This window comes from Cupressus sempervirens, chromosome 9 (genome assembly GCF_028749045.1).
Source record: "Cupressus sempervirens isolate cs-2001-9-10 chromosome 9, ASM2874904v1, whole genome shotgun sequence".
Taxonomy (NCBI): Eukaryota; Viridiplantae; Streptophyta; class Pinopsida; order Cupressales; family Cupressaceae; genus Cupressus; species Cupressus sempervirens.
In genome coordinates, this window is record NC_143126.1 from 226516036 (window position 1) to 226528818 (window position 12783).

The 12783-nt window shown below is 31.0% G+C and overlaps 2 pseudogenes; one reads left to right on the forward strand and one right to left on the reverse strand.

The window, feature by feature from the left end:
• Positions 1 to 2177: 2177 nt before the first annotated feature.
• LOC149538323 (ADP/ATP translocase 1, mitochondrial pseudogene) lies at positions 2178 to 5056 on the reverse strand (annotated as a pseudogene).
• Positions 5057 to 10774: 5718 nt separating this feature from the next.
• LOC149538324 (uncharacterized) lies at positions 10775 to 12573 on the forward strand (annotated as a pseudogene).
• The last annotated feature ends 210 nt before the right edge of the window (positions 12574 to 12783 follow it).

The following is a 12783-nucleotide window of genomic DNA, read 5'->3' on the forward strand; positions in this document are numbered from 1 at the left end:
TAGGTTTGTTCCTCATTTCTTCTATATTGATTTTGTATCTATTTTCCCTTCTCTCTTCGTGGGTTTTTTTAGAGGTCTGTCTCATAAAGACCTATCTATATAAGGGATATGTCTAATCCCTAGTTATGGAAATTGAGATTGATAGCCATATAGAAGGATGATTTCTACATATAATGGGTCATACACTTGTTTCTTATGCACCATTCCTTAGAGAAAGAGTCCCAGAGGGGATGGTATGGATGAGATTCTCAGTTCCTCTATTTTGATTTTCTACAAGATTTACATAAGCAAGAATGGTAATGTAAATGTTAACATTACATAATATGAACTATTTAATAACACTTGTGAATAAAAACATGTCCTCACATGAACTGTCAAGATTGTAAGATAGTAAACATTGTCATCAAAACAATCAACATTAGCATATGACTAGTTTCAACTCAAGGAATTGTTAATCAAATGTGATTGGCATGTGCAAAGCTGAATTCCCCAATATTTTTGGCATCCTCCCTGCCTGTGCCAAATTAAGAGCTCTAGAATTGACATGGACATCCATAAGAGCTACTGAACAGAGTATGGACATTGACCAGAGCATAAGGGAAAGGAGATTTTTAATAGACACTATAGTTGTAACTATCTTGGTAGATATGAATTCTAAATGTGGAAGCATAGATGCACAATGTAAACTGTTTGACATAATGCATCGAAGAGATGTCTCAAAATAAATTTGTTGATAAAACTTTAGAAACTTTTAACCAAGTGTAATAGGCAAGAATAAAACCAAACTCCAAGGTAAGACACTACAACAAAATATGATGATTAGTAAGCCACTATCAGGAGTTTCCTTGTCTACTCTCTTTCTTGACCGAAGTTATAATGGGGCCAAAAACGTTACTATGACATTAGTTTTGACCAAGATGATAATGGCAGAGCTCAGTCTAGGCATGACATTGGTAATATGTATATTCATGTAGCCCTTCCTTCTTTTGCTGCTCCTTCAGCTTCTCACTATACTCGCCCTACAAATTGTACAGCTCATCAGAACAATGGGTATTCTATGGATTCTTTAGGTTATGTTCCATCGTCATCATCTTATACAAATGTGCACCCTACTATAGCTCTTCATTAGCCAATAATGATGAGTGATGACTACACTCTATTACCACTGAATGGGTCCCTACCCAATTTGCCAAATTCTTCTCTCAATTCTACTCTTGTGCTATTGCCCACTCTAGATAATGGTCATGGTCATGGATACTACATGGACTCATGCCTTGATGAGAAGTAGGGGTTTTTAAGGGTAGAGTTTGAGAATAGATAGATTTTGATTATTGAATTCAAGTATTGTACATGCTTTTTTGGTTTCTTGATTATTTTTCAAGAGATGCAAAATTTTTCTCTCCTTTTGTGGCTAGTTATCATCATTAGAAATATCATGTATCTATATTGGCTAGTTTTTCCACTCCAACGAGAGTAGGTCTATGGAGAGTTTGATTGCAAAGTCATCATTTTTTTAGGAGAGTTTGACTACAAATATTGAAGTAAGCATTACTTTTGTTTTTCCCTTAATTCAAGGTTTCAATTCCCTCTTGTATGTTTGTCTTTATATCAAATTATGTCTTGGCCTATCATGACATTGGATTTCATCAAAAAATTATTTCAGAATACCCCAAATAATTTCAAAAGCACCAAAGGTTTCACCTTTGTTGTAGTAGTTCCCTCTTGTATGTTTGGTTTTATATCAACTTCTAGTCTTGGCCTATCATGAAAAACCACTGGATGTCATCCAAAACTTGTTTTAGAATCCTTGAGATAGTTTCAAAAGCACTAGAGGTTTCACCTTTGCTGTAGTAGTTTTGTTCATCTTGTAGACAAAATTGAGATTTCTTTGCAGTTGACCACTACTAGGATATTTCAAACTGATCATTCTTTTTTTTTTGAAAATATAAAAGGAATTCCTTTTCTCAAAATATCAAATAAGAAAATATTGCACCTAAAAAAAGATCAAATACCCATCTACAAATTCTAGATGGAAAATTCAAGTGAACTTGCACTGGCTCCTAGCATACTGGAAATTGTAATTATTTTAGCAAAATGGTTTTATTATAAGGAACCAGAAAAGTAGTTCAAACTATGAAAAAAAAATATCTAAATAAGTTTTCTTCACCATCATAATATTAGCCTCCATCTGAGTTGTACTTCTTTCCAAGAAGAATTAACTAAAGCTAGTCATATCCAACCAAGACTCCAGCACCAGCAACAACTTCTAGGATGTTTACACCAACACCCTTGAATAGAGACTTGGCACCTTTCTTCTTCAAAATCTGTTGAAAAATATCCAAAGAACTCTTGTATTTCACCACCTCTCCAGATGTCATCATCATTCTTCTATGTACAATGTTAATAGGATATGAAGCAAGAGTAGTACCAATTGTAATACCCTAAACAAGAAGAAAACTTGCAAGGAAGTTATTCTGAAGATCCCCAACCAAAACAACTAGCTTTAAGAAATCATACATTCGAAAGTATAGACCATGGTATAGAATAATCTCCACACATGAGATTTTGAATCCATGATAAAGACCAAAAACACCATCTATCTTTAGAGTTTTACTATATATGTCAACAAGTCCATATTGTCTCTCTCCACCTTTCTTTGCACCCATTAGCCAGCCTTGTTTGAGCATATCCAAAGAATAAACAAAAAGAAGAGATGATGCACCAGCCACACCACTAGAAGAAATATTTCTAGCAAATTATTTCTAGTAACCATCCTTATCTTTCTTAAAATTTAACAAGTTCTTAAAGCAATCCTTTAAGGAAAAGTTGAGCACCTGAGTGGGGAAATAGTGAATGATATTGGCAGTATTTTGTCTCCATAAAAGAATGATACCTTCATCCTTGAATATTGTTGGACCAAAATAATCTCTAATGCCTTTGTATAGCTTAGAGAGATGACCAGACTTCCACATTTCATCTTGATTCTTAATCAATAGCTTGACTCATTCAATGGGGGTAGTTGCCATTTTGGATACAACAGTAGAGACACGCATCAAAAAAATCAGTCATGAAACCTTTCTCACCTTTATTTGAAGGTGTTGAAACATAAATGGGTGAAAGGTTTGGACTTGCCATAGTTAGATTTCTCCATTTAGATGCATGTAAAAGTGCACTATGTAAACCACCATAACCCTACAAAGGGGTTGATAGCTATCCCTCAGGATAGAGTAAGGAATTTTGGCTAACCTACCAGTTTGGTGAAGGTCTTGAACCAAGGAATGTTTGACTAGATAACTTTTGCACAACTGATAAAAACTGGTCCACTCTAACATTGTGACCTGAAAAACATAAAAAAAATGATTTAAAATTTTTTTATTGATTGCAGTATGGTTTTCATAGAAGTAAGATGCTAGCCACAAAATAGATGAGTGGAAATTTTGAAAAACGTAGGAGATTGTAATAACTTTTATAAGTCTCATACTCACACATACAATTTCCTAACCTATTAAAGAGTTTGAAAGATTATGATGTCTTCAAACTTTAATGCAAGTTCAAATATACTATTTGCAAAAGAATAGTGGAAATTTTGAAAAATACAGTGGGATGGCAATCATGTTTACAAGTCTCTCAACACTCTAAAATTTCTTGACCTGTTAAAAGTTTGATAGATTATAATACCACAAACTTTGATTCATGTTCAAATACACTATTTGCAAAATAGATAGATTCATTTGACAATCAGGATAGTCATATCATCAAACAATGTACATGCAGAAATAGTTGGAGAAAAGAGAATGATTTTGATTGCATGTAGAAGACACCTAGACACTTGGAGTGGACTCTAAGGTATCCATTTGTATGATGGTGTAGTGGGTTTTAGTTGGAGCATATTTTTCCATATGATTTTTCTTGTATTGCTAAGGCTTGCTTGTATGGAAAGCAATATTTTTGGGCATGATTGGGTGCATTTTAGACTGGTCTTTCCTTACAAAGTTTCTATATTTTTTGGTCTCCCTTGACTAGATAAAAGTAACTCCCTAAATCTAAGTTTCTTTCAATGGATTCAGATCTATCCTATTAGGTATTTTCCTCATCATATTTTTGAGATCCTTATGAAGATAATGATTTATCTAAAGCCTGGTTTAAGATGGAGCACAAACAAAGTTATAGAGAGTATACATAATGTACATAGAGTTTGGACATTTGTGTAATGCTACCCTTATGCTACTACCCTCTTTTTTATGATCCATAGCTTTAGAATCTCTTTAAAAAAAATTAAAATTGCTATTTGTTTGGATTGGAATATTTCTTTTTTATATTATGTTTCAATTTTCCTATGTAATTTGACAATTCATCATGCATCTAAGCTTTAAATATACCTTCACAAGCAAGAAAATTGTATTTCTATCTCAAAGATGGTCATGTCATTGGATTGGGAAGAACCAATTAATGCATCAAATGGTGAAGTGAATGATCTATCCAATAATTCACAAGCACTGATGGAAAGGCTCTTAAATGGGTTGCTCTTTAAAAACTCCCTACTTATGATAGTCTCAGGAAGAGCGTTCTCTGTGAAGTTGTTGCAACTAAAATTTCAAATACAAGAATGTTAAAGTCACAACACTTTTCATTCAAATGTAGATGATGTTCATTCATAGAGTGCTGCAAGTTGCTGAAGTTGATAGTAAGCACTTTCTTTCCAAATTTAGAGAAAGATTAGAGAGGTAAAATTAAAGCTCAAATCTTTTTGCAATAATGAAATTCAAAATGGAGAAGGGTGATAATAATAAAAATGGGTACAATTACAATGCAGATTGAGTTACCAAGTGTAGAGGTTTAGTTCAGTCACTAAACTATTTTCTTCTTGGTCCAGCTAGATCTAGGAAAACTGCATTACTAACAGCTTTGGTTGGAAGACCTGTTTGCTATCTCAGGGTAGGTTGAAGCTCTACTTGTTTTATACTACATTGAAACTCTATTTGTTGTTTAGAGAAGCTCTGATCATTTAGACCTATTCAAATGTTTGCATACATTTTTTGTCTTCATTAGTTCCCATATTAACACTAAGTTGATGTTGGTGATGGCAACAACTTGTATCTTTTTATCTGTTTCTCATAGAGAAAGCAATCGTATGATTTTCTACACATGCTATAACTGTGACCTATAAGGGACACTTGTTAATAGAGTTTTCACCTCAAAGAACATCCACTTACATTAGCCTAGGATATCTACACAATGTGGAAATGACTACAAGGGAAACACTAGATTTCTCGCAACAATGTCAAGGATTCAAGTCAAGATATGGTGGGTTTTTGTGCATGCATTGTGTTTCTCCCAATCTTGTAAGCATATTCCATACTAATATTTTTGTTTTGTGCATACCTACTACAAGAAGTTTTGAGACATGAGAAGGAAGCAAGCATCAAACCAGATCCATTTATAGACATCTTTATGAAGGCAAGTAATTCTCCTAGAGCATGGGCTTTATTAAATGTTGCTAAGTGAATTGTTTGCTTATTGGTTTCAGCCACTTATTACAAATTGAAAGTTTCACAATAGCTATAGGAAACAACAATTGAAGGCCAGAAGACTAGCTTTGTCACAAACTATCTATTGAGGGTTTGTCTTAAAAATTCTATATCAAGAGGTACAAATTCTTCCAATGTTTTGAATTTTAGATTATTCATCTAGTTAATTGGACCCTCATGTGTTGTAGCTTCTAGGACTAAATGTTTGTGCTAACACAATGATATAAAATCAAATTTTTTGCTTTGATTTTTATGGAATTTGGAAAGAAAGCTTTTAAAAAGAAATTGATTTTGGATAATATTGTGACAACTTCCAAATGATTCATTATGCTGAAATCATTTTTTCCCCCAAATTTACTTTTTAAAATTCAATCTAATGTGGAACAGATGAGTTAGCAAAAAGACATGCAAATCATAAAACAATCATACATTAGGTAGAAATGCAATAGCTTCTTTCATTCATTTTCATGAAACTAATTGTAAATAATATAAATTATTGTCTATTCACACTAGTTTGATCGGTGGTTATTCACAAGCCTATATATTGCTGAAAGTATTGTGCTAGGATACATTATATCACATCTACCAAGTTTTGCAGAATTTGTACTAACTAATTTCTCGAATTTGGATATCATGGCTTTATACCAAGTACTTCATTTACTATATGAAAGAGATTAATTTTTTATATAGTAGCATATTCAATCCGAATACTTACTTATTTTGTAGTGAGGGAGTTCTAATTAAAATAAAACTATAGATGTTTAAACAATGCAAGAAGACATTATAAAGCATTTACTATTTTCAATCCAAAAGCATAAAATCTTTTGTCTAATGGTCTGAGATATCCAAATTAAAAATCTAGTTTTTGATTTCATATGTGATTTAGTATTAGAATTTTAGATGTTCTTTAATTAATAGATTTTCATGTAATTTTAGTGTTTTTTAAGAATGTTTAATTGAGTTACAATTGAAATATTCTAAATACAATTCTATTTGAAAATTAGAAACTATAGATTAAAAAATAATAATTTAGGATGAAATAACCAAAAAAGGTTAAGTAGTTTTAAAGTTCAGTTTTTAATTTTATAATTAAAACATCTTTGTAAACATAAAAACTATAAAAAAATATAATAAAAATATGAGTTTTTGTTTTTTAAATATCACATTTTTATATAATAATTTAGTTATTTAGTAACTAATTTTGAACCTTAATAGGAAGAACAACACCGCTTAATATATAATTTTAAAAAGCTATAATAGAGACTTGTCTTGATAATTAAAAATAAAAGAATAAAAATATAATAAAAGAATAAGAAGAAAATATAAAATTAGAAAGAGTGGTTTTTCATTTGTTTTAGTACATAAATAATCATTTAGAATATCTATTGTATGATTTAGATAGAATTACAAAATAAATAGGAATATTATATGATAGTAGATTTAATGTTGGGAAGACAACTTTGTCACTTTTTTGTATTATTCTTTAAAGGGTACTAGCTCAATGGAAGAGGACCTGCTGTATAAGTAGGAGGATGGTGGTTCAATTCCATCGTGCCCTAATATGACTAAATTAATGATTAAATAAACTACCAAATATATTTCCAAATACTACCAAATATACTACCATACATACTACCCAAAAAACTACCAAATCAACTACTTAATATAATACCCAATCAACTACCAAATATACTACCATATATACTACCTAAAAAACTATCATATATACTACCAAATAAACTATCAAATAAACTACTAAAATTACCAAATAATCTACCATATAAACTACCAAGTAAAAACAAAAAATGACTAAATAAATGACCTAATCAATGATTAAAATAGTTTAGTCATAAATTTGGTTGGGAGATAATTGTCTAGCAATAAACTACCATTGATCACGTGATCAAAATTAGTCACATATCTACACTTTTTAGTAGTTTATTAAGTAATATATTGTTGTTTTTGTACAGGTGTATGGTTGGAGGATGATCCAGTAAAAATTACAAAAAGAGTTGTACATAGAGTGATAGGTTACCCAACCCTAGATCAGCCAAAGACCCTTAGAAGTGATGCCAAGGAAGCAACTGAAAAGAACACTGGTGCCAAATGGAAGGAGAGAGGAATGACAATAGACACTATTCAAGACCCTCTTGTTGAATTTGTTGTTACACTAGTAGAATTTTGGCAAATAAATAACTATGTGACTAAAAATTTTAGTCACAAGACTAAATTTTTTAGTCATGTGACTAAAAACAATCAAATTCTAGCAATGTCTTACAACTTATAAATATAAGTGACTAAATAAATGACTATTTTGGTCACTGAGTAACACCACAAGGTTAGACAAAGATAAGTGACTAAATAGTTGGTCATTAATAATTAGTCATCCAAATAAAGGCAAGTGTGTAGCCAAGTTGGTGTAAAGGTGAGTTGTGAAGCATAGTTGTTGTTCACCTAATAATAATTTCAAGGCTTTGTTTTATGAATTTTTTCTCATGTATTCTCCATTTCCCTTTGAAAAGAAAGTTTAAATGTCTCCCTATCATATGTTATAAGAATTAAGTGAAAAAAATGATCTACCAACACTAGATAGAGTCGCCAACAAAGACCTTATACATTTTCTTATGTATTTCATACATCAAACTCCAATAGGTTACGGTTATCAATAGGGATCACAAGTGTAGAAATTCACTTCTTACAAAATCACCACCTTTTATTTTTTTGTCAAAAAAAAATTCAATCCACTTTTAGCATAAATATTAGCTATATTATTCCATGTCAAAGTTTGTAATCTAATTATAATACATTTATTTAAAGATAAGGCTTGCATTAGAATTTAATTTAATAACATAAAGTTACTATTTTATTTTTATTGTTTCTTTTTATTTGATGAGTTAATTTATTATTTTTTTTTTAATGTGTTCTATTCATTTTTAATTACTTTTGATTTCAATTGTGTATACATTTTTACCATCAAAGTTTTGAATTATGCGATCTATCATCAAGATAGTAGAATAGTCATGGTGATAAATGGCTAATTGTGTATTTACGAAAGTTTTAAAGAAGTAGGAGAGTAAATTTTAACAAAAAAATTGAAGCCAATTAAAAATAGAATAAAAGAAAACATAAAGAACTAAAAATAACCACAAACTAAGACTTGATGGATAGAAACATATAATTTCAACATTTTCAAAGCCAACCACTATGTGAGCCATCAAATTTGTTTCTTCCATTTTTTTCAAAGATTTGAGCTTCTAGGATTAATTAACATTCCCAAACGATACTTAACACTCTTAGATTAATTCTAAAGGGAATGGCTGGAATTGGGTGAATCCAAATTTTATTCTTTTGGGATCACAAAAGCCCCCATCGACCATCTATGTTCAAAACCCTAAGGGAGATCATAACTCTTAAAAATTTGATGATTATTAGGTGACATGGGCCTCCTTCATAATTGGGAATAATGAATCAATTTGTATAACTATGATAAAAAACTATGGCAACATTTTTGCTTCTAGTCCCTGACCTAAATTACAATGTTTAAGTTGTAGCTTGAGTTGACAATAACAAAATTTGGATGAAGTTCAATTAGGATGAAAAGTTAGGAAAAAAATCAACATAAGATTTTCCTTACATAAATTTTAATTTTAAAATATAAATAGCATATCTAATAAAATACCAAACTAGTTTAAATTTTACTTTTCAAAGATCTTAACTTTTAATTTATTATAACTAAATATTAATATTTCATATATATATATATATATATATATATATATATATATATATATATATATATATATATATATATATATATATATATATATATATATATATATATATATATATATATATATATATATATATATATATATATATATATTCTAAACTTGTATGGACATGGAAGATAATATCTAAATTAAAAATATAAAATTCAATAACATATTTTTAAAATTTAATAATAGAACCTTAAAAGAGAATTTTAAATGTTTTGTGTAATGTCAAAACAAAGGAAAACAATAAAATAAAATAAAAGTAAAACAATGAAATTCTTTCAACAAGAAGGGCATTAATTAAATATATAGCACTAGCACTCACACCTAATGAAATGCAATTGTATTGCGAATAGATTTATTTTCTAATTAAAAATTTAAAAAGGGAATATGTAAACTATTATTTACTCTTTGTGGGTATCTAGATTTGAGTTCAATTTTAAAAAATAAAATGTTATCCTTTTAATTTTCCCTTATTTTACTTGGGATATGAAAACATATTAGAATATGTTAATGCTAGAAAGAAAACATATTTAAACTAGACATGTATTAAATCTAACAATTAGGGTGAATAAATGGAATTGAATTCAAAAAAGATGATTTCATGTTGAAGATTAGATCTACTAAAATAATTTAAATTCTAAAAAAATGAACTTGAAGAACAATATATAATTTTTAGAACATATTTATTTTGTCCATGCTTTTTGAAATATTTAAAATTAATAAAATAATTGATAACATCTAAAATAATGAAATTTCATATTTGACCTCGAGATTCAGTTCAAGAAATGACTCAGAAATCTCGCCTCATGGTGGAAACCCTAAATTTTGGTACAAATTTTACTTATATATTATAGTTTTTTTTGAGTTCTAAAAATTTGATTCTCTCTAAAAATAGTAATAATTCTTATTGGCTCTATATATACAAACCATTTGTCAAAATGCTTTAGAGAAATGTTCTCTCATGGATATGTTTGCCGAATGTGGAATTTTTTTTTAAAGATATGCATAGTTTAAAATTGAATTTCTTAGTCATTGTCAATACCCTATTTGTATGAGCCTGAATGGGAATTTAAGAACAACATATGGATATCCATTACAAAATAAATAGTAGAGAATTTAGCCCAATATTGAGGTTGAAAATGATATGGCAGATATAATTACAAAATATGGTCGCAAAGAAGACACATCAACTATTTGACATAATGCGACATTTCATGTAACACGATCAATATGCATAAGATGATTTGGTGTAAAGGAACCTGGAACAAAATTTAGATGTGCATTGAGGAAAAATGGATAAGATTTGGTTCAACGTTAAATCTACTTCATTTGCATGCATTTTTTCTTTAGTTTCAAAGGTCCATATCAAGTGCAATGCTCCATGGTATATGATACCAAACCTCCTGCACTGTTTGGTTGCTAGAAGTTTGATGATGCCAATAGAGGAGGACATACTTTGTTTGACTCTCAATGACTACAAGCTTTCTACAAATTCCTCAAATGTTTTTGTTTGTGAGCTCATATATTTTTTCAGTCTTGCCAAGTAAGGAGGATGAGGGGAAGCATTCATCAAATGCAATTAAGAACCCCCTGGGACATGGAGGGCAAGTGGAGAGGGTGTGGAAACACTAGAGGAATTTGGGAGAGCCCAAATTCATAGTTGCACCCATGGTGGACCAATCTGAGCTGCCTTTCAGAATGCTTCGTAGAAAGTATGGAGCTACGACTGCTTATACTCCTATGATGCATTCTTGTCTCTTTGTTGAAGACCTAGCGTTGGTTTCACTACTTGTAAGGAAGATCACCCTTTCTTTGTGCAGTTTTATGCAAATGACCCTGAATGGTTGTTTTCTTTTGCTCAAGTTCTTCAACCTTATTGTGGTTACATTGATATTAATTTTGGGTGCCCAAAACATATCAACAAACAAGGTAATTATGGAGCTTTCTTGATGGACAACTTGCCTCTAGTGAAGTCATTGGTTGAAAATTTAGCATCTAATCTATCTCTGCCTATATTGTGTAAGATTCAAATATTTCCATTGCTTGAGGACACCATAGCTTATGCAAAGATGATCTCTCCTCAATGTCCATGGAAGAACTAGGGATAAAATAGATGGAAGTAATAGAGTAGACTGGGCTAGAATTAAAGCAGTTAAGAAGGCATCTAGCATCTAATCTATTTGTGACTGTATCTTGTAAGATTCAGATATTTCCATTGCTTGAGGACACCATAGCTTATGCAAAGATGAGCTCTCCTCGCCATCCATGGAAGAACTAGGGATCAAAAATATGGAATTAACAGAGCAGACTGGGCTATTATTAAAGTAGTTAAGAAGGCATCTAGAAGATAATCTATATGTGCCTATATCTTGTAAGATTTAGATATTTCCATTTCTTGAGGACACCATAGCTTATGCAAAGACGCTCTCTCCTCATTATCCATGGAAGAACTAGGGATTGGAAAGATGAAAGTAACAGAGGAGAATGAGCTAGAATTAAAGTAGTTAAGAAGGCATCTAGCATCTAATCTATCTATTCCCGTAATCTAGCATCTAATCTATCTATACATTGCTTGAGGACACCATAGCTTATGCAAAGATGCTCTCTCCTCACTATCCACAGAAGAATTAGGGATCAAAAAGATGAAAGTAACAGAGGAGACTGAGCTAGAATTAAAGTAGTTAAGAAGGCATCTAGCATATAATCTATCTAATCTTATAAGATTCAAATATTTCCATTGCTTGAGGACACCATATCTTATGCAAAGATGCTCTCTCCTCGTTGTCCATGGAAGAACTAGGGATTAAAAAGGTGGAAGTAATAGAGTAGACTGGGATAGCATTAAAGTAGTTAAGAAGGCACTTAGGATTCTCATATTAGCTAATGGGAATATAAGGCATTTGCAAGATGTTTATGATTTTTTAAGAGAGACTAGAGCAGATGGAACTTTATCAACTGAGTCCCTCCTTGAAAACACTACACTATTTGTAGGGTATCAATTGGAAGCACAATGGTCTAATAATGTAATTTCCCAAGCAAGAGTGTTGGAGAAGTATGAGAAGTTGAAACATTTTAAGAATGGATTTGAAAAAGCATTGGATTAGGCCACTTTGCTCTTGGAATATTTTGATCTCTATGAAACATATCTAGTTCCCTAGTGTATGATTTGAGCTCATGTGCATCGAATGTTAGGTGATTGGTTCAGGATTCATTTAGACATTTGCAAGGAACTCAACAAGCAATCAAAGCTTACATTTGAGTGGCTTTGACACATGGTACATCGTCTTGTCAAACATGACATTAAAATTGTAATCCGCTAGTTGATTCCCAATTGGCTAGTGAACAAGAGCCTTCCCAAAGAGTCTTTGTAACTCTCACAATCCTATGTTTCCAATTCAAATGCTTTAAACATTGCCACAAGTCAAATCCTACAGAGAGTGGAGGAAAACAATTTTGATAATCCATATTGTGGCCATTAT